Source organism: Vidua macroura, chromosome 3 (genome assembly GCF_024509145.1).
Source record: "Vidua macroura isolate BioBank_ID:100142 chromosome 3, ASM2450914v1, whole genome shotgun sequence".
NCBI classification, from domain to species: domain Eukaryota; kingdom Metazoa; phylum Chordata; class Aves; order Passeriformes; family Viduidae; genus Vidua; species Vidua macroura.
In genome coordinates this window covers 7,532,681-7,555,041 of record NC_071573.1, presented here as the reverse complement: position 1 = coordinate 7,555,041, position 22,361 = coordinate 7,532,681, and the positions used below count along the sequence as shown (strand labels likewise).

Here is a 22,361-nt window from a genome sequence, read left to right as displayed (position 1 = left end):
CTTAGCAGCTGTTTAGTAACACACAAATATAAGCCAGAGCAGTTCGATTTTTAGGGATTTTCTTACTTTTTTTTCTCTTTTTCCTTTTTAAAGCAATTTTGCTATCTGTTTGGGAAAAAAGTTATAAAAGGGGATGAAAAAATCTATAGACAAATATATATTTCAGAGGGTACACAGTACTATTTTAGGCTGCAGTGTGTCAGATTTTCATGTTATACCAGTGGATCACTATTTACATGTCCAGTTGTCCCTTAATTACTGTCTTATTATGTCTGAAGAGGGGATTGGGGGGAAGTGCCACTTTCTTTAGTAGATTTTTTGGAAGAGCACCTCATTAAGAAGCTCTCTACAAATTGTGGTGTTTGTAGCCTGCAAAGTGAACAAGGATGTTGGATATGGTGCTACAAACCTTCCAAGCCACAAAATTAAAACAAGGCTCTGCAGATGGATGTAAGGAGACAGGATTTTTCACATTTGTCACAATTATTTTGAGAGATAATTGTGGGATAGACTACATATGGAAGGAATTGAAGATGTTATGGTCTATGCACACCTATGTGTTACCTCCTTACTGTTACTTTACAGCAATACAGGATTGGGCTTTGTTCTGAGATGCTTACGTTGGCAACATAAGCTGCTCTTTGACAACAAAAACTAGCATTTAAATATTATTTTAAACTTAAGGGAAAGGGGGAAAAGAAGAACTAAAGGGAAGGGGGAAAGATGAAACTGTGAATTCCAGTTGGTGTGCATTTCTGTCTCTACATCACTATAGCTGTGTGATGTACCTTAGCTTGATTTCATGAAAATTCTGTCCTATATCCTTTCTGAGAAGAAATATAAAAGCAGCTCTTAATTTTCTTATGAACTTATACTTGCATTAATTTTAAAAACAGAGAGAGAAAAAGACCAAATGCCATGAAAGTGCAGAATGTCTGTGGTGATTTAGGTGGTGGAAATGCACAGTTTCACCACATTTTAAACATCATTATTACATTGGAGTAAATCTTGCTGCTGTAGAATCAGGCCACTGAAGCTTACTTGTAGCTTTTGGCCTGGTTGTGGCAAAACATTGCACATTTTCCTTTTGCTATGTGTTGCTAAAGGGAAGTCTGAAAAGGAAAAAAATAGAATAAATTTGCTGTGTGTATAAGAAATAAAAGCATATAATCTGTTATTAAGGGAGGATGCAAGGAGCACATATCCTCTGGTTTAGATTTGGGGAAAAGTTCCTTTGGTCTTGTGCCAGCTTGTGTCACCACTGTCTTGAGCCCCTGTCTATCTTGCTAAGAGTCCAAAGAGTGTTTCATTCTCCTTCAGAGGGCTGGGAGCATATCCATCAGCTCTTCCCCCCATGAGGTGATCCAAGGTAGGTTATAACAAGGGGTTAACCAACAGGTGTTCTACTGAAGGATTGTAAAAGCCCTCGTAAAATCTGAGTCAGAAGACTAAACCAAATGTTTTCAAAGGCAGAATAAATTCCTGACAGAGGGGTTAAAGGTTGAGGCCATCTATTTCCATCTTTCTCATCTGTTTTTTTCCTCATTTTTCTGTTGGCATTTCATTTCTGGAATAGATGTTTCTTTAATGAGCAATTCTAATAAGGGTTGCACTGTCATCTTTCCAAGGAAGGAGTTAGCTGTAAATTTTTCAGAGCCACTATACACCAATGTGTAATAAGTAACTATGAAGTGGTTTTGTATTTATCTCCAGTCTGGTGCTTTGAGTTCCTGTCACTCAAAGCCTGATTGTGTGATCATCAGAATTTGGATATGTCAGTTGAGGTTATCCAGGAAAATGGATATTATCATATAGATTCTTTGTGATAAAAAATCCCAATCCGGTAGGTCACATAACAAAAGTTCCTATTAAGAAGATTTTCATAACTAAGCCAATTTTTAAACTTGATCAGCAGCTCTTCATCCCTCAGCTTAGGCCACATCAACATTTTTGACACTGTGTTGTTTTAAAAGACCTTTTTTGTAACTCATTGAGAGTTAATTGCATTTTGCTATTTGCTCATTGATTGGCATAATGTAATATGTTTGCAAAAATGAAGATATATGAGAACTCATTCTTTGACACTTCTTTTGGGTCTGATCACCAGTTAAATAGATTATTATTAAAAGTAATGGTAACAGCTATGAAATTACTATTATAATATTCAAATAATCCTAGAAATCTAATTACTACTTGTATAAAAATTTGTTGCATGCATTATTTAACAGTGTTCTTATTTCAGATAGTGTGGTGTCCATGATACTAATTGGTGTCTTCCCATAATTTAAATACCAAAAAATTATTACAGGGAAGTGTAAATTGATGAGCTCTCAGCAGTCTAAAATTAACATTCATGTGATGTATTTAGCAAGGAGAAGCTTTAACTTGATTCCAGACGAGAGACTTAATAAGCCCTCTTTTTCAGTGGAAATTAGCTTTTTATGGATAATGTAGTTTGACTATCTAGAATTTTATCTATTCTGAAGGTCTTGCTGACTGGTCCAATTTGCAGCATTCCCCCTGAACACTAGAGGACAAATCCTGTCCTTCATGAAAATGACATTTAGTGACTGTCCTTAAAAATTTCCCTTTGAGGGCTCAGCCTGTTGACTAAATAGTCAGTTGCTTCATGGCATCTCTTTTAGTCTTTTCCATGTTCTCTTTAGGAAGAAATAAAAGTCTATGTAGTTACTTCTTCCTCTTAAAATTATATTTATATTTCAGCCATATTTATATTAGTTATTATATTATTGTGCTTTTCAATCTTGCAGCTGCCCATCCTCTTTAACCTCACTGCCTTCGTTCTACTCTGCAAGAAACAATTGTGTGCTCTTATTTCACAGTGGTTTCCATGTTGAAGCTACTAGCATGGGTCAAGTTGCTTTTGCAGTGAGCTCTATAGGTACCTCCAGACTGCTGAGGAAAAGCCAGGAACATCTTCAAAGGCATCAAAACCTTGTTGAGCTTTGGGCACTTTTCCCTTTTTTCCTTTCACTTTTTGTATTATTACTTTTTTGTCAGGTAACTATCCTGTAAAGCATAAATAAGCTGGAAAAGTTCTCTGGTATCCAGAAAGCATATTGCAGAAATTATAAACAGGGCTTCAGCTGGTCAGATATATTATTTGCTTTCATATTTGTGGTTTTCTATTCAAAAATCTAGGAATGTCTCAATTACCATGATGAAAGTTAAAACTCTATATTGTTGTATACCAGCAGAATCACTTAATTCTCTTTTCTAAATTTTCTTGGTTGATGTCAACATGATAATCTGATGTGTTTGTTCTGTGCCTTTACACTCCAGAAAAGCCAAAGCTCTTTGAAGCTAATTTGTTAAGAAATGAATTGAAGTAAGAAAATAAAGCTATGTAGACCTCATTCTAGAGACATTGCCTTAAGATGATACATGAAGTATAAAATATTTCTTGGTAAAAGGCCCAATTATTGCTATCCAAATTTTTTCTTTGATGTAATCTTGCCCCTTGCCCCAGGAAAGAGCATGTCTCCAAAACTTGGAGCCCAATCCATTAGTGAATTCTACTGTGTTGTTTTGGGTGTCTTTTAACCATTTTCATCATTAGATGTAGTGTGAAAACATAGTCAGTATAATAATATCTTTTTCATGCCTTCCCACATTTTAGCACTTAGCAGTGATTTCATCTACCTGTGCACTCTGGCATAACTAGTCTTGCATGTAATCTTAGTTATACCACATGTTCTGTATACTTTGGCAGCTAGAAAAAGCTCACCAATGGCAAGATTTCGATTCCTTTTAATACTATGCAATTGTTTTACCTGGAGTTTACAAATACAAGCAGACTGCAGCTGCCATGAAACCTGATGAGCATGATGCCTTAGTCCCATGATTTAATTTTAGGTAGTCCTGTGAGGAGCAGTGAGTCTGGCTCAATAATCCTCATGATTCCCTTTCAGCCTGAGATATCCTGTGACTCTGAGTGTATTCACCTGAGTCCCACTCACAGCTTGAAACTCATTCTGTGAGGACAGGAAAGTAGTACAAGTCTTTGTGTGTCCTTGCAGAGCTTTTAAAAGCCCTGACACACTAAAGTTGAGTAGGAGTAGTATTTGTGGTGTCATGTATATCAAATAGTTTTACCACAAAGGTGTTGACCTTTGGTATCTTTTTGAACTTCTGTGACTGCATTAGATAGTAAATGCCTCGGGAAAACAGCTTCTGTTTCCCATTAATTCCTTAGTTTTTAGTGCAAAGGGTCTATCTATGGTCTGGCCACAGAATATTGTGATGCTGGGCCTTATTTGTCCTACTTTTTATTCTCCATAGCAGACATTATCTCTTACTGTTTATTCATGCAGTATCTCTTGTAATGGTCCTAGTCAATGTTGGAGACCCTTAAAACTACTCCAGTACAAACACAGAAAGTTGCCATATATATAAATTTACATTACCAAAGTCATCTCTCGTTCTTAACTTTGGTCACTCCAAGAAGTTTGGAAGAAGTGTGTGTGAGAATATGAAGACTTTTAGGTGGCTTGTGAAAGGTAAATAAATGTATTGCTGCAAGGGCAAACATCTTTCTCCTGAAATGAAAGAAAGGATCAACAGAATAGACCTGCTATTTTGAGTCTCATCAAAGTACCTGAAAGTCAAGCTAAAGGCATCTCTGGCTCTGAGAGTCATTCACTGTGTTGTCCTTTTCCCTGCATCTTTGTTAAATTGTGATGCTGCCATATATCACTGGAAAGGGCAACTGCCACTGAGGCAGAATAGCAGAGCTGAATGATTCTGTGTAGTGAATGACTAATCCTGTTTCTAAGCCAAAATCCTGTTTATAAGATGTATTCTGCAGCTCTGCACACCGCAGATCGTGTTGGCAGCTGGGTTAATGGAAGGCCACCTTGGGCCTGGAAGAGAGTTAGCTGTGCCTTTTTGTCTTGGGAATGTATTTAAAGCTATTGTGTGCTGCACATGTTGGCAAAACGTTCACCTGTCTTCTGTCTCAAGGTGTGACGTGCCAGAAAATAGTGTAAAGTACCATGAATTACAGTGGAAGGAAGCATCTATTACAATGCTCTGATTTTTTTTTTTTTTTGGTAGAAAAAGGGATTTTCTTTTTAACTGGCAATTTTGGAGGTAATAAAAAGTTGGATTTATACACATACTTTGAATTTATGCAACTCAAGTAACTTGCTGGTGATTGCATCAGTGAATTAAACAAATAGCATGCATGCGTTGCCAGGGCTGCAGTGTTATTTGTCAAATTCCATATTAATAATTATTAATAAAATATCCGGTTGTTGTGGAATTGCTTCCTGTTTAATTAATCTATCAGAATCTGATTATTCAGTTTAAGTTAGTTTCTTGTATCGATGAAATATTACACCGCTAGTAAGAACACATAAGGCTTATTGCAGAGGAAATGCAGCAACAGTCAGAATTTACCTTTCTGTGAGTAATGATGGGGAGAAAGTTCGAATCCTTTCCAGAGCTTCTGTGCACAGCAGAATCATTGCTAGATTTGTTTACTTGGCAGTAATTGTATACATATTAAATTTCCCTTCAGGTTTATTCAGGGTGAAGTTCACAGAAACAAATGTGCACATTCTTGTTGAAGAGTGTTAAGTCAGAAATTCAGTACATATTAACAAGGTGACTACAAAAACAAATGTGAGTGGGCTTTTTACATACCTACCAGGCAGGCAGGATAGAAGTAGCCCATTTACCTATAGAGCTGGTTTGGGCAGGGGGAAGTCACCTTATGCTTTCAAATACACTTTGGGTCAGGCTTCTGCTCAATAGAGCTGCTTTTGGTTTATTTCTGAGCTGTCACTACTGCAGAAAAGGACTGGTTCAAGGGGTATTCTGCAAGAAGATAACTGTAATTGGCAATCCATTTCTTCATTTCCGTGCTATAGTCAGCCTTGACGAATTAATCATGATCAAATGCAGGCTATGGGAAGGGGGTGACCCATGTAGCACAGAAGAAAAATGAGGCCCTGTGCTGGCATGACAGACTAATCCTTCAATTCACCCATTTGACTGAATGAGGGGACTTGTTGTTGTGCCTGTCACCAGCACCGCCCATAAACAAACTGCTCACTCTCAGTCAGAGGGCTTGGCGGGTGTGATAAAGGTTACTGAGAGCATCCCAACACCTCATCCATCACTGATGTGGGACACCAAGCTCCTGGAGAGGACCTCAGGAGGAAAAGTCACAGTGGCTTACAAGTTCCTGCCTTGAGGAGAGAGCAACCTCAATTGTGTTTGTGGAGTGATTTTGTGTCTGATTCCACGGGAACCAAAATGACTCCTTGGTTTGGCAGGATGTGTTATGGCTACTGCAAAAAACAGCAAAAATTTGGGGTTGAAGTTTAGATTATATAAGGGTCCCTTCCAATCCAAGCCATTCCATGATTCTGTTAATATTGCTGGCAGGTCTGGGTGGTTATAGCTTCACACAGACTCTCATTTTGTCCCAGGGAACAGGAGGTAAGCTGGTTCCAGATGGAAAGGAAAACAATGGCAGCCTAAAGAAAATTATTTACTCTAACAGCTGTGTAGTGTACTTTGGAACTTTTGGTAGATGTTTGCTTAACTTTCTTTGTTCTTATCTATTTTTTGGAATTGTGCAGCAGCTGTGTGGCTTCTAGAGTTACATTAGGAGTATGGGACTCCTTTAACTGGCCTACTCATAGTAGTACTCACAGTAATGTTCTTTACTTACTAATGTACTTTTTTCTATCTATGGCTATGATTTTAGATTTTCATCTGGTAATTAAAATGGAAACAGAGCAAGTTAATGTTGGAATACATTGGTTTCAGTGAAGCTATGGTGATTTGCACTAGCTTTGAAATATTCCATTGCATCAAGAGGAATAAATGTGTGTTTTTTGTAGTTGACTCTATTCACTTGGAATAACTGCATTGAGCTCATCAGAGGAGAAATCTAGTCCAAAGTATTGTACCTTTTTTAAAATATTTTATTTTGTCAGGGAAGACTTTAACTTATTTTTTCTTTAAAGAGTATCTAGCCCCTTGAAAAGAACATTAAAGTCTGATTTGTAAACGATTTGTATATCTCTTTTATTCCTTTCAGTATATTACTTATATATAAGAGAATGAAAGTACTTGCTTTCCTATAAATTACTAGATGATAATCTGTATCTATCATTTTCCAATTTTGTTTTGGACAATGCAGTATATCAGTTTACCCCCCTTCTCTCTGTGATGTTTGAAAGAACCATTTAATAGAAATATGGTATAATTTAAAGGGTCATAATTTCTTGCATGTGATGCTGTGGCAATGGAAGAATTTTTGCCCTCTTCTGTTTCAATTCTCTCTGGAATACAAACATTAAACCTTCATTTTCAGGGAGTATCCCATATAGAAAATATAACAGTTCATCATACACTTGTTTCTCTTACAAACCAAATTTTGGCTTGCTTAGTCCAATGGAATAGCACTTCCAGGTCACTCTTGAGGAATGTGCTATTCAATGTGAATAATTTTATGCCAATTTTCAGGGAGTATCCCATATAGAAAATATAACAGTTCATCATACACTGTGACTTGTTTCTCTTACAAACCAAATTTTGGGTTGCTTAGTCCAATGGAATAGCACTTCCAGGTCACTCATTGAGGAATGTGCTATTCAATGTGAATAATTTTATGCCAATTTTGCACGGGGAAGGCCTGGTTCAGAAACGCCTGAGCTAAATAAGAGCTGATATAAATGTCAGCACATTGTTCTAGCCACCAGCCAGCCGGTATTGTATTTTCTTTATCCATTTTCTTGTTTCTCAGTTTTGATGAACAAAAACGTATTTCTAAACCACAAAAGACGCCGCACGAAGTGTTTGGCATTTTGATGAGAAAAATACAGCATAGGAATATCTAGAACTTAAGATTAAGAAAAACAGGTGCATCCTTAGGACGAGAGTAAATTGACTGTTCAAGTGGTGACCAGTGTGTGGTGTGTAGTTTCAGCTTTATGTACCAGCTCATTATCCAGTGTTGGAAAAATGGAGTATCAGTTTTATGCAGAATGCTTATCACCGTAAATTGCCCAGTGTAGGCTGTGAGCTGCAGACAGTGCAATCATAATAGCTTCCGAACGGATGCAGTTTTATGGATTCAGAACATTAGTCATTCTCTTATGCCCTTAATTACCATTAGGTAGTTACACTTGTGTCTGTAATAGGTGCTAAACATTCTGCCACTGATAGGTTTTTAACTATTCTTTTTGTTGTAGCAGTAAACACACTGTAGCTGACTGTTAGGAGGCCAGAACATTATTTTTTAGCCTAGTGCCATTAGGAACATGTCCAGTGACATTTTGAGTTGTATTTGCAGGTTGATTGTAACCTTCTAAGTTTGGTTTGGTTTTCAGGGTGTTTTTTTCCTGTCTTTAGGAATGAGAGTAAAGAACAATTCTATTGCTAAGCTGGCACTGCTTAATTAAGAGATGATTTTTTTTCCCTTTTTGCCTAGTTTACAAAGTGAGAAAGGAAGGAAACCTGATAGATTTTTCACAGTACTAGAAACAATATAGAAGAAACAAGTGATGCTATTTATGTGCTGGCCATGCCAGTCAGTGCCCTAGAACTCTTCTAGGCACTGTTGTACTTTGCTATCAACATTATAAGCTACAGTTTACTAGTTTTCAGTAAAGCCATGAATCACTGATGTATAGTAGGCCCTTCCCAAAATAAAAAAAAAAAAAAAAAAGAGATTCAAAGCTCACTTTTAATCAAAGCTGCTAGCCATGATTCAGGTAATGAGAATGCATATTGGCAATGTTTCCATGGAATTCCTAACGAGGATTTCATGTTATGGAATCCTATACCTCTCTCAGTTGTGTGGCATGGTGTAGTTGTCAATGTTTTATTGACTATAAGTAAACAGAAGCAGTGACTGTAGTTACCCTGATTGGTGGCCAAGAGTTAGAGAATGTACAACTGACAAATTTGAGTGTAACTCCCCACAAATATTTTCACTTGATATTTTCCAAAATTGTACACAAGTGATGTGGGAATATGTAACTACTCTGGCCTTGAATTTCTTTAATAATGCCAGCATATTCAAAATGGTCTTGCTAAGGGCAGTCAGTGGTGTTCTGGCTGTGGAATTTGAGCCATTTGAGGGTAAAGTATTAGCTTCCAAATCCTTTAACTTGTTCCATGTTTTCAAGACTCTCTTTCCTAGTCGTTGACCTTCTTCTGAGTTTTCCATGTTGATTACATGGCATTTATGCTGACCTTAACTAAGATGAGCATTTTCTGAAAAGGAATAAATAGAAACATTTCTCCATCAGCACTAATGCCAATAAAACATAGGCTTAAAGTTCATAAAAATATATTAATTTTAAATTGCATATGATTTCAAGAAATTATCTACTTTTTTAAAAATTGGATTTGATAACAAGTTATGTTTGCTTGATAGAACAGTTTTCACAAATTATTGAAGTTTCATGGTATCAAAGCTTTCTGTTAAGAAGAGGTCACCTTGATATTTGTACTGAATAAATTTCAGCCTTGGCTCCACATTTTATCATTCTTGATGTCTTAAATTTTCCCTTACCTCCACAGTTTTTTTTTAATCTACTTATTTTTATTATTTGTTTTTATGACTCACTGTCAACATATTTCACTGATTTTCTACTTACTAAACAAAATGGTTCTGTCTGAATTTCATGTGTAGCCTTAATTTTGTAACTTTTAATGTATGATCTGTGCTATTTAGGTTACTCTGTATTTATTGCTTGTTTTTGTCACTGCCTACTAAATACATTAATGTCTACAGATCTCTAAATTGTAAGGCTGCTCTCTTCCCCAAAAATGTCAGGGCTGATGATGAAACTCTCTTTTCCTTCAGGATAAATCTAAATATCTGCACAGTAAATACTAGAAGATAATCATGGGCTTCAGTCCAATCCTGAATTATCTGTCTATAATGTTCAGTGCTTAAGACACTATCCTCACATTAGCACACGTTAAATGCAGTTATTTAAAAGACACTTTGTTTTATCAAAAACCTCCAAAACCACCAACATCAAACACCCAGAAAGTCCTAAGTACTATTTGTACTCCAATTCCAGCTGCTGTGAGAATGCTCAGCCCACAGCTGCCCCAAGCAGGGACTCATTGCCTCCTCAGGTCTGTCAGTCCACCTCCTAGCCAAACCATTTTGATCCCAAAACGTGTGGCTAGGTGAAAAACCACCTACACTGAAGCTGTTGGATCCAATCCAACCCACTGATTTGTCCCAAAGCAAAGGATGGCCACACAAATGTTTCAGCCAGCAGGTTTGAGCATGGAGTAACTCCTGGGGGAACAAGGGTGTGACAGCTGCACCTTCATTTCTTAGGTCTGGATTTAGAAGGTAATGTTCTTCCACACTCTGAACTTGCTTTGTTGCAACTGGTTTGTGGGCTTTTTATTTGTTTACTGGATTTTCAAAAGTACTTCAATCCTTTCAAAGCAACAGTTCTTTTTGGTGTGTTTCTGGTGGCATTATCCCATGCAGCACATGAGAAAGGTAGATGTGGAATCTGATGGGAAATCATAAGAAACAAATTTGATGTTAAAATTTTAGCACAGGAAATGTCCCAGAAGCTCACACATTCATTGTTTCCCCCCTTGACTCTTATTGCACAGAAGCTCTTTCAAATGTGTTCTAAGCAGTTTTTAAAATTTGCAAAAGTATGTCTGACTGCTTCTTCCTGCTCTTTCCATCTGTTTAGAGGATTTTTTCCAAATTCCTGCTGGAGGAGGGATGTCTTAATTTGACTTTTGATGTTTGCATGAACTCAGATAACCTGCAGCAATTAGTCTTCTGGTTTCTTCAAATTATTTTGTTTCACAAAGGTTTAATTGTAATCTCCTATTTTCTAAGGAATACAAATCCTTCTTCCTTAACCTTTCTGAATTTTAGAGATCCTTCTTTCATTTGGATGCCCACCACTTTATTTCTGTATTCCTAGAATACTTTTAAGTTAAGACTGCTGGTTATACAGTGGTTTCAACATAACTTGATTAGTACTCATTACAGCGCTAGTATAACTTATTTTTACTTATTCTTAAGTGGTTTATATAGAAACTGTGCCCTTCCTTTTTGTAATAATTTTAAATAATAATATTCAGACTTTCAGTGGCATAACACCACAAACTTTGAGTATGTTATTCTTTTTCTGTCTCGTGGTAGTTACTGTAAGTTCATCAGATTTTACTTTTATCAGCTCCAAACTGCATGAGATTATTTTGTGAAGTTCATATATAAATATGTATAATACACATAAAAATAGGTATTGATCTCATTGGATTTGACTCATCAGAACTGCTTTTCTGTGGAGGCCCTTTCTTTAGCAACTGATCTCTAAATAACAACCATGTTTTTTTGTAGGATGACAGTCTCTTAGTTTTGTAAATTTAACTGGAAATGTCTACCTTATGTTGATCTCACCAGTACAAGTACTCTCATGCCTTAGTTTTCCATCCCCTTCCTTTCTTATGGTTTTTCTGCATGTGACTGGGACTTCTTTTTGCAGGCTTTCAAGCTGTGTGTTTTGGTGAAGAAAAAAGAGTAGAACATGTACAATGTTTCATGGCAGAGGAATCTGTGGTTGTGTGGTGGCTTGATGTTGGCTGACAGATGCCCACCCAGCCACTTGCTTAATTCTCTTCCTTCTCAGCAGGACAGGGGGAAAGACAAGATGAAGAAATATGTGCGCCAAGATGAAGACAGGGAGATGACTTGCCAAGTACTATAATGGGGAAAACAGTCCTCATTTAGGGAAAATTAATTTAATGTATTGTCACTTAAAATAGATTTACCTAGTGAGATGCAAAGGTCTTCCCTGAACCCCACCTTTCCCAGGCTCAATTTCACACACTCACTCCCAAATCTTCTCCCACCTCCTGCAAGAGGAGTTTGCAGAACTGTTTCTAATTTTTTTCCCCTCACTCACTCCCAGGTACTGTTATTCCCTTTCTAGATTTTGACCCATGCATTGATACATGCATACAACTTTCCATCCTTTCTGCAGTTTTGGGGTTTTTTTAACTGATTTCTGTTCCCAGAGTTGTGAGGAAGACTGAGCTGTGGAGGCTAGTGTCTGCATACCAATAATTCACTGAAATAATCCCAACCCAACTCAATATTGCATGGGTTTTTTTTCACAATCTGCAGATGTGCACCTGTCATGATAAAGTGAATAATCTTGAGTGTAATTGTATATGCAGTGAGGACACTTTAATAAAATTAATGGAAATCACATTGAATAAACTGTTCCCTAAGCTTGATTCTAAATCTAACATTATTGTGGTGATGCAATAAGCTCTTTTGAATTGACAACTTCTTTTTACGTATCCCCCAATTAAAAATCTTCTATTTTCCCTCATTTGCCTCATTGTTTAACAATCAATGAGGTTTCTCCTTGCAAAGCATTAAATGCTTTTCCATGTCCCTTCTGCTAATCTGCCTGGGATGTCATGTTTCCGAGAGGATTAGTTGTGTTTGACTGTGGCATGGACCTGCCTTGAAAGGGTGGTTTTCCCTAGGTGTAGTGTGGGTCATCTCATGCCGACCATACACATAATCTAAATTTATTAAAATGTGAGAACAAAAAACCTCTTTGCGGCCATGTGGCCGCATTTAGAAGGAAATTGAGGTGGGAGGTCAATTTTCACTTTAAGACTAGGTTTGGAGATGCCTGGGTTTTTAAGTGAAGGTCTTTAAATCTCACTTGTCTGACAGGTAGTAAGAAATTTACATTTAAATGGTACAGATCAGGTTCTTATTTGTACTGCATTGTTGGACAAAAGAGATTTCTCAGTCTTCCAAATCCTTCACTGCTTGATCTGACCAACCATAGTACTGGTTCCTTTGTTTTAAATCTGGACATTCTTTCTGACTACAGTAATTGTCATTTGCTCTGTTATTGCTTTTTCCCGGTCTCAATTTGAATATTGTTCAAAATTACTTGATAAACATGTGTGTTTGGGCTTTATGTTTCCCCCTGAAAAGTGGCTTCTCACAAAATTTAATAATTTTACTTTAAGGCTGGATTTACCGCTGTTGGTCTAACAAGAATTTTTGATGTTTGTTGCACCTTTCTGAATGCTAGGAAATCTCATTCCTTCCTAAAGCAGCCCATGTTTGCTCATATAATGATTTAAAAATAAATTTTAAAAACTCCAACAATACACTGGCAGCTTACCAGAATACATGTTGAAAATGCTACTTAAAACAAGTTCAATAAGACCTAAAGTTCATATCAAGACTAAATTGGATTTGAGTTTCTGGAATTGCATGTGCCATTAACTGGTTATTTAATTTCCTTTTTGATTGAAGAATGCAAGACTCAATAAAAGCATAATTGTGAGTGAAATGCAAGTCAGAGATGTTAGGAGAAATGGTATTTGTAACAAAAACTTGTTTAACAATTAATACTGTGATCTTTTGAAACACTGAATTATCTGATGAGGTCTGGATTATTTTGTTGTTCAGCTACCAGTATTGGGCTTAAAAAGCACCTGCTTCTTGGGGGGATTGTTAGTCAAAAGTGTTCTGATGAGGGTGTTCCAAGAGATAAGGTTATTTTCGTATTTTACCCATTAATGTTTTTTTACATCCTTCAGCATTTGAGATCTTGCTAAGAGCATCGGAAGTGTGTAATGCACCATTGTAACCAGGCAGGCTTGCTGAAATCTATAGTTTTAAATTTCAGTTTTTCCTTACTCTTGCTTTAATTCAGTTTTCCCTATTATTCCAAACTTTAACAGTCTTCTAACCACTTTTCATTCTGTTGTGTAAATTGCTGTAATCTCAGAACGTGCAGAAAAGGTTTTCAGTGCAGCATCATGGGGAAGGTTGAAGAGGTGCTAGTGGATTCCATGTAGTTTTTGTTGGAAAAGTTGTTGCTACAATACATCCTGAAATGAAGATAAATAGTGTAGATTGGCTGGTTGCTGATAGATACAGGAGCATAAAATCAAATAATGCACATTGTGACCCTTGCAGGACAAAAAGAAGGATATGTGGAGCTGACCTCTTGGCCAGGCAAATGACTACTACAGAAATGAAGCATCATCTGGGCAAGGGGAAAAAAATTCTTTCTCTTAAAAAATTAATGCATAAAATTGTGCATCAAGATCAAGTCCAACAACCTGCATAAGCACTTGTTTTATCAGCTTACATGTAGTATGTGTTCAAGTACCATGAATGGCCTTTCTGTACAGTGAAGAACAAGCCATTAAGCATCAAATTTAGAATGCACCTCCCCCCATTCCTCCCAAGTGTACTGGCATTTTTGAACTCCACATGGGTGGAAATATTTCAGTCTTGAATTGTTGTAGATTTCCTGAATACAATAGCTGCTGGTGTGACCCTTTAGTATGGCTTACTGCAGTCTGAGGCAAGAATTGAAAAAAATCCACAGTGTGAATAATAAAGACAAACCAAGAATCAATAATGTATTTGTTAAAAAGACTAAACTAAGTAGATTAAATGTGCCAGACATAGTATCTTGCTTTTTCACCCAACCTGCCCTATAACTTTCTTCCTCATATGTCTTTTGGGAAAAAAGATAAAAGAACATCTTTATTTCCTTTTTTTTTTTTCTTTCACAAGGAGTAAGTATATATTACTTCAGCTGATTATGTGCTCTTAGGAAATCTTTGATTTCCCTTGGAGAGGAGATAAGAGCAGTGCTTCAGTAGAAATAATGTGAGATAGTTTTGTTTGTTCTTGTATGTGGATGGCCTTCCCCAAATATCTGCTGGTTTTAGATAATCCAGCTAGGTCTTTGTGTTGCATCTGCTAGAGCAATTGAACATGGTAGAAGTGATTTAAGGGCTAGAGCTCAGCTGGCAATGCTGTCTGTGTTCTTTATGTGATTTTGTATTTTTTTCACTATTGCCTGTGCATGTTTTATTCCTCTGAAGTTTCTCAGACTTTCTATGCTTCTATTTTCCTTCATTTTGCTGTGGTGTCTTATGTACGTTACATGCATGTGTTTCCCCTAGTTCTTGTAACTCCTGTCATGGTGTGCTCCCTATTTGAGACAAAGTACTGAGAGCTCCAGCAAAACCAGTAGCCCTGATATTTTCTCTTACGTTCAGCCCTTCTTCCCAGAAGCTGACTCCCCATCTTGCAACAAGAGGTTCCATGCTCCCTCCCTCTCCTCCTCTTCCTCCACCTCAATCTGCTGCTCCTCAGTGCATTTTCCTGGCTCCCGCTGTCTGCGCAAAGATCCGTCAGCAAGAAGAGCGAGCTTCTCATGGCAATTCCTACCCCTTCTCCCCCTGCCCAACCTGGCAGATATATTAGTAGACATCCAAAGCTCAGTAAGGAGTGGCACATCAAGAATATCTTGACTTCAGATAGGCCTTCAGTTAGAGCCTGCAATCAATAGCAAAAAGCCATGAGGAACAGCGCTTGGCAAGGTACAGAATCATTACTTTATTCCCACTGCTGAACAGGTCATCCCTTGGTGCGTAGAGACAGTGTGTGTCAGGGAGGGCTTGGGATAGTGTCAGTGGAGGTTAAGGAGGTCCAATGCCCTGGACCACACATTTCAAGAGCAAGTGCCAGTTTCAAGTGGAATTCGGAGTGTGTGGGTGCATGGGCATTGGTTTTGTTGGGTTTTATCTCCTGTGGCATTATCAAGACACGTTAGGAATGTAGGATTGATTCCTTACACTTTGCTGCACTTGAGAACAACAGGGCATTTTTATTTAAATCGGTGTGTAGAATAAATATTTAACCGTGTTGAAATTGTAACTACACTGAAGCCAATATCCCATTGCTGTGCAATTCAGTGTATGATGGGAGATTTCACAGCTGACTAGTGCTTTACACTTTGTTTCAAATTACTTTGGCTGTATTATGTTGCCACCCTAAAACCCAACTTGCTTGTTATATATGGCAAAAGAGAAGATTTAATACTCTGCATTAGGAAGCTCATGTACACTTTGAAATCTCTTTCAATTAACATTTCTTTGTACAACAGTTGTTTCTGGAATAGCAATTCTGGTTATGGTATAAAGTGTATTTAAAGGAGAATGATGTGCTTGAGCTCAGGAACAGCTGCATACATGTGTTTAAACAGCTGTGTACTTTACACAGACATTGCTTATACACTCTCATAGGTAGATTTTGTAATTGCAAAACTGCCTGCGTGAGTATATCTTCCACTTGCATTTGCATTGTCTACGCTTTCTCCTCCCGTAGAAGAATGCTAATGGCCAGAGCAGTGAGATCTTTTTGCTTTCAGTGTTGTGCTGGTGTCTGTCTGATCTTTCCCCTACTGTGCTCATCTTGAAGCCTAATTTTCTGCTTAGGAATTAGAAATTCCCTGACAGACAGAAAAGCTCCATCACACAGCACAGCAAACAGCACAGCTATGAGGCAGTTTTGCTTCCCAGAGTCTCCAAGTATTGCTTGCAATGTTTTTTTGTTTTTTTTTTTTTTTACAAGACTGCTACAGAATCCATTTCTCCAATTTCTCCAGTGCTAATATCAAACAATGCAGTAAACTTGAACTCTAGTTTTTCTGCAGTGGAATCTTTAGACATACTGGTGCAAACCTCTGCTCACATGACCTACATGATTACAGTGTATGTCTCTGTTCAGCTGACACTTTTAACACAGTTATATGGCAGGTATTTTTCCAATGATAACATGGCAGAGCGTGAAGTGAAGCGTGGTGTGATATTGTGTATTTCAGAGAAAACAGCTGTGACCTAGTTGGTCTTGCATTGTAGCCACCTTTTGGCAACCAGCTTCTTTCAGCTGCAGCCCTGAGCTGAGCCCAGATACACAATAGAAAGGCACCTGAGCTGTAGATGGTGCAGGTGAGTTGATGTGCTGGTCAGACAAGGGGCCCCTATCAGCCAGAACACACTAGGCACCTCTTCTGACAAGCCAAGACTGAGTACCTGACAGGTACCCTGTTACCAAGAAGTCCATGTATATTGACATCCAACTTGTCTTGATTTTTGCTGGCTTGTGTGAGTTTTATCATATTCCCTGGTGCCAGCATTGACCCTGACTGACTTAAGAAGGGATCCCTGTCTTACCCAGTGTACTTCTGTGGATGAAGAAAGGCCGTCCCTTATTTCAATTTTCTACCAGCTTTGTGTCACTGTATCAGAACAGAAAAGTTCTTGTGAGTTTCTTTATTAACCATCTTCCACCAGCTGCATCTGTCATGTTAGTTGAACACAAGTGGAAATGATTCTTCAGGAACTGCATGTAGTTTTATGTTGCTGCTGAATCTTTTCTCTCAAGGAAAATGTAAAGGTTTGTACCTTTCTTGGGAGCAATTGAGAAGCATATTATGATTTCTTCAGAATAATGTTTTGTTTATGCATTTTGAAAATTTCTTATTTCCCCTTCTTTGTTTTACATGAATGATAATTAATTACTGTAGCACGGTCTGTGAAGGATACAGTGAATTGGTGCAGCTTTGTTTCTTGGGGTAACAGAAAGGTTACTGGCTTTTCACAGTACTTAATTCCACTTTCTTAGAGTCAGTTTTTGAGTGGACAGCAAATAAGGTTTTCTTTCTCTGGCTGAATGAGTTCAATAAGGCAAAGTAGGTTATTTAGCAGAAGATTCATGGCTCTTCAGTTTAGTCTTCAAACTAGCTGATCCAAATGAGGGTACTTTCTTTCCAATTTATGAGAGTCCACAAAAATGATCAAGGTAGGAGCTTAGCATGTTTGTCCAATCACTATGTGACAATGGTTATTAAAAAAAAAAGAAAAAGAAGAGTGAGTGAAAAAAAGCAAAAAGCTCAAGAATAGCAACACAATAAGCTTTTTGGTAGAATACTATCATCTCTTTCCAAACAGAATGGATTTACCATGGTAATGGGAATCAACATGAATTCATGAGTGAATTCATTTTGACTACTAAAATACATCTCTGACAAGATGATTATATGGGATCAGTTGCAAGATTATTCTGTTTATTTCACAGCTGAAGGGACAAGTGGATGTATAGAGTTAACCCTACCTCAGACATGCTGGACTGTGCATCTCATTTATTTTCTTTTATTGTCCTAAGCACTATCATCTGTGCTGTCAATAGCTGGCCTTAACCCACATGGCCATAATGAAGCACAGTTATTTATGTGTTGGTTGTGATTCAGAAGGTGTTTACAGTACCAACAATAATACCGGGTTTCAGAACATGTATGGAATAAATTCTTACTACCTTTTTTCTCTTCTTTCCCACTTATTTCCTTTAAAGCATCTTTGTATTCCGTGCCATCTGGTGCTGATGATTCCCACATAGCAAGTACTTGATGCACAGTGGAGATACCCTGTCATAATGACTGCAGAGATGGCCTTCAGTACAGTCCCCCAGTTTAAAAATGTGACAAGCTACTATTTGGAGAGCATCATTTATATATCTGTAAACATACTGACAAATTTATAAACTTAAAACATGGAAGTTTTTCCATTTTAACAGTCTTGTTGATTAAGCCGTGGGACTCAGGGTTGGTTTTAGCACACAGGAACAGTCTGCAAACTGTTACATCTTGATATATGCACAAATATGCCAGTGTAGATATTTTTCTGAGGAAAATATGAAAATACATAATGATTATTTGTGTTGATGTGCATTTGGTTCTTTTCATGATTTGCTTCAAAATTAAACCATTAAAACTGGCAAGTAAAAATATTAAGCCTGTGATAAGCCTTTAGAATCCATAGAGAAGAGAACATTTTAAATGAATAAAAACCTGCCTAGCACTTAGGCTGTACTAGCAAAAAAGGATACAGACCTTTTTTACCACGAGCAGCTGATTTACAGAAAACATTAGGCATCTCAGTTGAACTGACAAATTATAACACTTATCGCTACAGCTACTGAAGTGATTTTTCTGGATTGACATTTGCTTGTTAGTATTATAGCCTTCCTGTTATAATCTCTTATCATAATCCTCAGATCATATTAAAGTTTGATTGCTTAATACCTGTGTTTTGTTAATGGGCTTTTCATGGGGAGGTGGCATTACCTAATTGTAAGTTAGACATTTTTTGTAAGATTGGATCAAGCCCAGTAAAAGAGGCAGATAAAGCTACCAGCATCTCCACAAAATTTCGCAGCCCCTGAAATAGACTTCTGTTAGTTTTGTGTCTCAAAATCCTTGTTGCTCTGTTATGCTTTGAAGAACATTGTGCAGGGCCAGAGTTGGACTCTGTGATCCTTGTGGGTATGTTGCAACTCAGAATAGTCTATGATTCTATGGACTACTGGTATATGTTTTTCTGATACTGAACAGATAAATTAGGCAGTGTAGGAGACATTCATAATTAGTAAATGTTTCTCCTCTGAATCCCCCAAGCACAAAGGACTGAGCATTTGCACAAGGGTGTGTGACAACAGGGAATTCATTGCATATTTTGTGTAGTTTGATGAAACAGGACGACTTATGTTCTTACCAGTTGCATTCCAGGGAAGAAATACAAAATGTAATGGGAATATCAGTGAGTATCTCTAGTTACTATCTTAGTTCTCCTCCACACTCTTCTCCTCTAAAACAGCACATTTATTTCATATCCAAATAATTCTGCCATATCTTATTGTGCCTTTGTAGGAAAATTATGGCCATGATGACTGCAAGGACTGTCACAGCCTAGAGCTTGCTTTGCCAGCTGTTTCACAGGTCAAGGTTACAATTTCCAGGAATAAGTTGGTAAAGCCCTGGAAAGAGTTGCAGATTCTTGTAAGTTTGAAGACCTCTCAAAGCTTTCCTAGGCTGTCACTGTGGGTAGTATCTGTGCAAAGACATACCAAAAGCAGTAGAGTTCAGATGAGGTGTACTTAATGTGATGGTTCCTACTGACTTAGAAGGCTTGCACCCACTGTGCCCTCAGCTGTGATGATGAAAGTTGTGCTGTAAAGAACGGCTTCTGAACTCAAAGGGGCACCAGAGGAGTGGCTGCTCGAATCCAGGATTTTGCTGTACTTGAGGAGCTGGGATCCTGGTCATGGATGGTGAGATGTGATCAGTTGGCACTGCAAAATGCAGATGGTGGCAGTAAAATTGTCACTTGCTGAAGCAGCTCTTCAGGAAGCCGACACAGCCTGCACTGTTTTTTTGGTGTGTTGCCAAGGTTTTCACTGTGGCAGTGGAGGATGTAAAAAGCTCAGTCCAAGTTAGATACCTGTGTCTGTGGGTAGGTGCACTTCACCACACACCTGTCCATGACATACAACCTGCCAACCCTCTCTTTTTCTGCAGGCAGTTAAACACAGTGAAGTCCTGTACCTCATGGCCAATGTGTGCTTTTTTGTGCCCTTGTCCTTTTCAGTATGCTGGAGGAGTACTCACTGCAGTAACATGGCCCAGTGTCACTCATTACTTTACCTGTTTTATCTTTTGTGAAATTGAGCCTTTAGCCAGAATTGCCTGAGCTGCTGCTCCAGCAGTCAGTAAACTGTGAGGCACCTCGAGCTCATTTCTCTCAAGTAATTTGATTCCCACGTGCTTCCTGAGATTGCTTTTTCACTGAAAGTGGGAAAGAGGGAATGGGGGTGCAGGTGGAAGCAAACCAGAAATTTTATGGCAGGCAAATGTAGGCTAGAGATAAAAACAATGCAAAAGCATGTTTTAACAGATCCTATCTTGGTTTATCTTCCTATAACCCAGTCCTATAAACAAAAATGTTTTTCTGTTTGAGAATCAGAGACACAGGGGCTTTTGTGCTGGTGTAAGGTTTGCAACAGGAGGCTAATTTCATCCTGCTTCTACATATATGGCTGTGATGGATTTCAACATATTTTCTGAAATCACAAACAGAATTCAAGGCTTTTTATTTAGGTTGCTGAACTATTTCCTTTACATTGTGGTGACTTAGTAGTAATTGAAAACCAGTTTTCTAGATAAGGTTCTATTTAAGACTGGTTAGTATGGCAGCAGTTTCTAAACAGTGTACAATTTATGGAGAGATTCTATACAATACTCAGTGCTTTATCACCATTTTGGCCAGCTACCCTGCTGCAAGGGAGTGAAAAACAAGCCTGAAAAGTTAATCTTGCTGGAGGGTGAATTGTTCTGAAAATAAACCATTCAGTGCATAAACAATAGTATATCAGTTGTCTGAAATACACATTTGTCCCTCTGCATGGCGTTCATTTTATGTCCAGGCAGAGCTACCACACTCAGGGTATGGAATTTCTGTGTGAAAAAGTCCCAGTTTGTTAGCTAGGATGTTACTAATTTGAGCAGATGGTCTGCTTAGAGCTCTGTTATTTTATATTATGAAAATGAGGCTGTTGGAAGTCCCCGCTTTGGGTTTCGTTAGTGATGGTTAGTTGGTGTCATGAGACATATGCCTTGATGATATCAGCAGCATTATTAAATGTTACAAGAATTTATTTTCCCAGCAGCAATAGGAGTATCCACAGTAACATTTGCAGGGTCTAAGCTAGCTTTCTATCTTGGACTTGGAAAGTTTATTTTTTAAAATGTAAAAATATGCATTATTGAGAAATGTATTCAAAGGAAGCACATGCTAAATGTTGGTATTATCCAAAATTGGCTATTTTACTTGTTTTTCTTGATGAATTGTTGTCATCTGTTACTTCAGAACAGTACACATGCTGCTGGGGCAAATCTTTGCAGAGTCAATTTACAGCGAGTGATGTTTTGGGAATGTGATTCAGTGGAGGGATTTTGGTTTGCGTTGGGTTTTTTCCTAATCTTGCATTGCACAAATTCTGAAAAAGGGTTAAAGAAGATATGAGTCCAAAAGCTGAAAATTTATAATTTTTTGCAGTATCTTTGTTTCAGTTTATAGTGAAAGGGTGATGTGTGATGTAAGAAAGGCTGTATCTACACAGCTGTATGCCAAATTTCATGATCTTTCTAACCCTGTTGCTTGCTTGTCCACTATGCCTGCAGCTCCATCTCTTCAAAGCCTGTTCTATTAATCTAACCTACTGAGAGCGATTCATACAGCTTATGGGGTTTTATTTTTAAATCCTCACACAAATGATTTGCTGCCCCCAAGTTAGGAATTTAAAGGAAAATTAAATTAAGGTGCCTAAGTAATGAAAGCATCCATGGATTTGATAGGTAGAAACCATCAAAGCAAAAAGTCTGTATCCCTGGAAAGAGTTTTGTTATTGTTTAGTGCTGGGGGGAATTACTATTGCTAATGTATCATGCAACAGAAGGCCTTAAGTTCACATGCTTATGCTTCATGAATTCTTTAATTTCCAAAGTTGTTTGTTATGATTCAGGTCATAAATTGAGAGATTTCCAAATCAAACATTTCTCTCTTTATAAGGCCTATGGCACTGGGGTCATAGTGTGGTATACTTTTGCTGACAGATGGATTAAAAAAAGAAAGCCTTAAGAAAG

General features: G+C 37.8%; 1 protein-coding gene across 4 annotated transcripts in view; it reads left to right on the top strand.

Moving 5' to 3' along the window:
- MACROD2 (mono-ADP ribosylhydrolase 2) overlaps positions 1 to 22,361 on the top strand; it is an 850,734-nt gene that overhangs the window by 571,246 nt on the left and 257,127 nt on the right. The gene's annotated exons all lie outside the window — the stretch shown is intronic.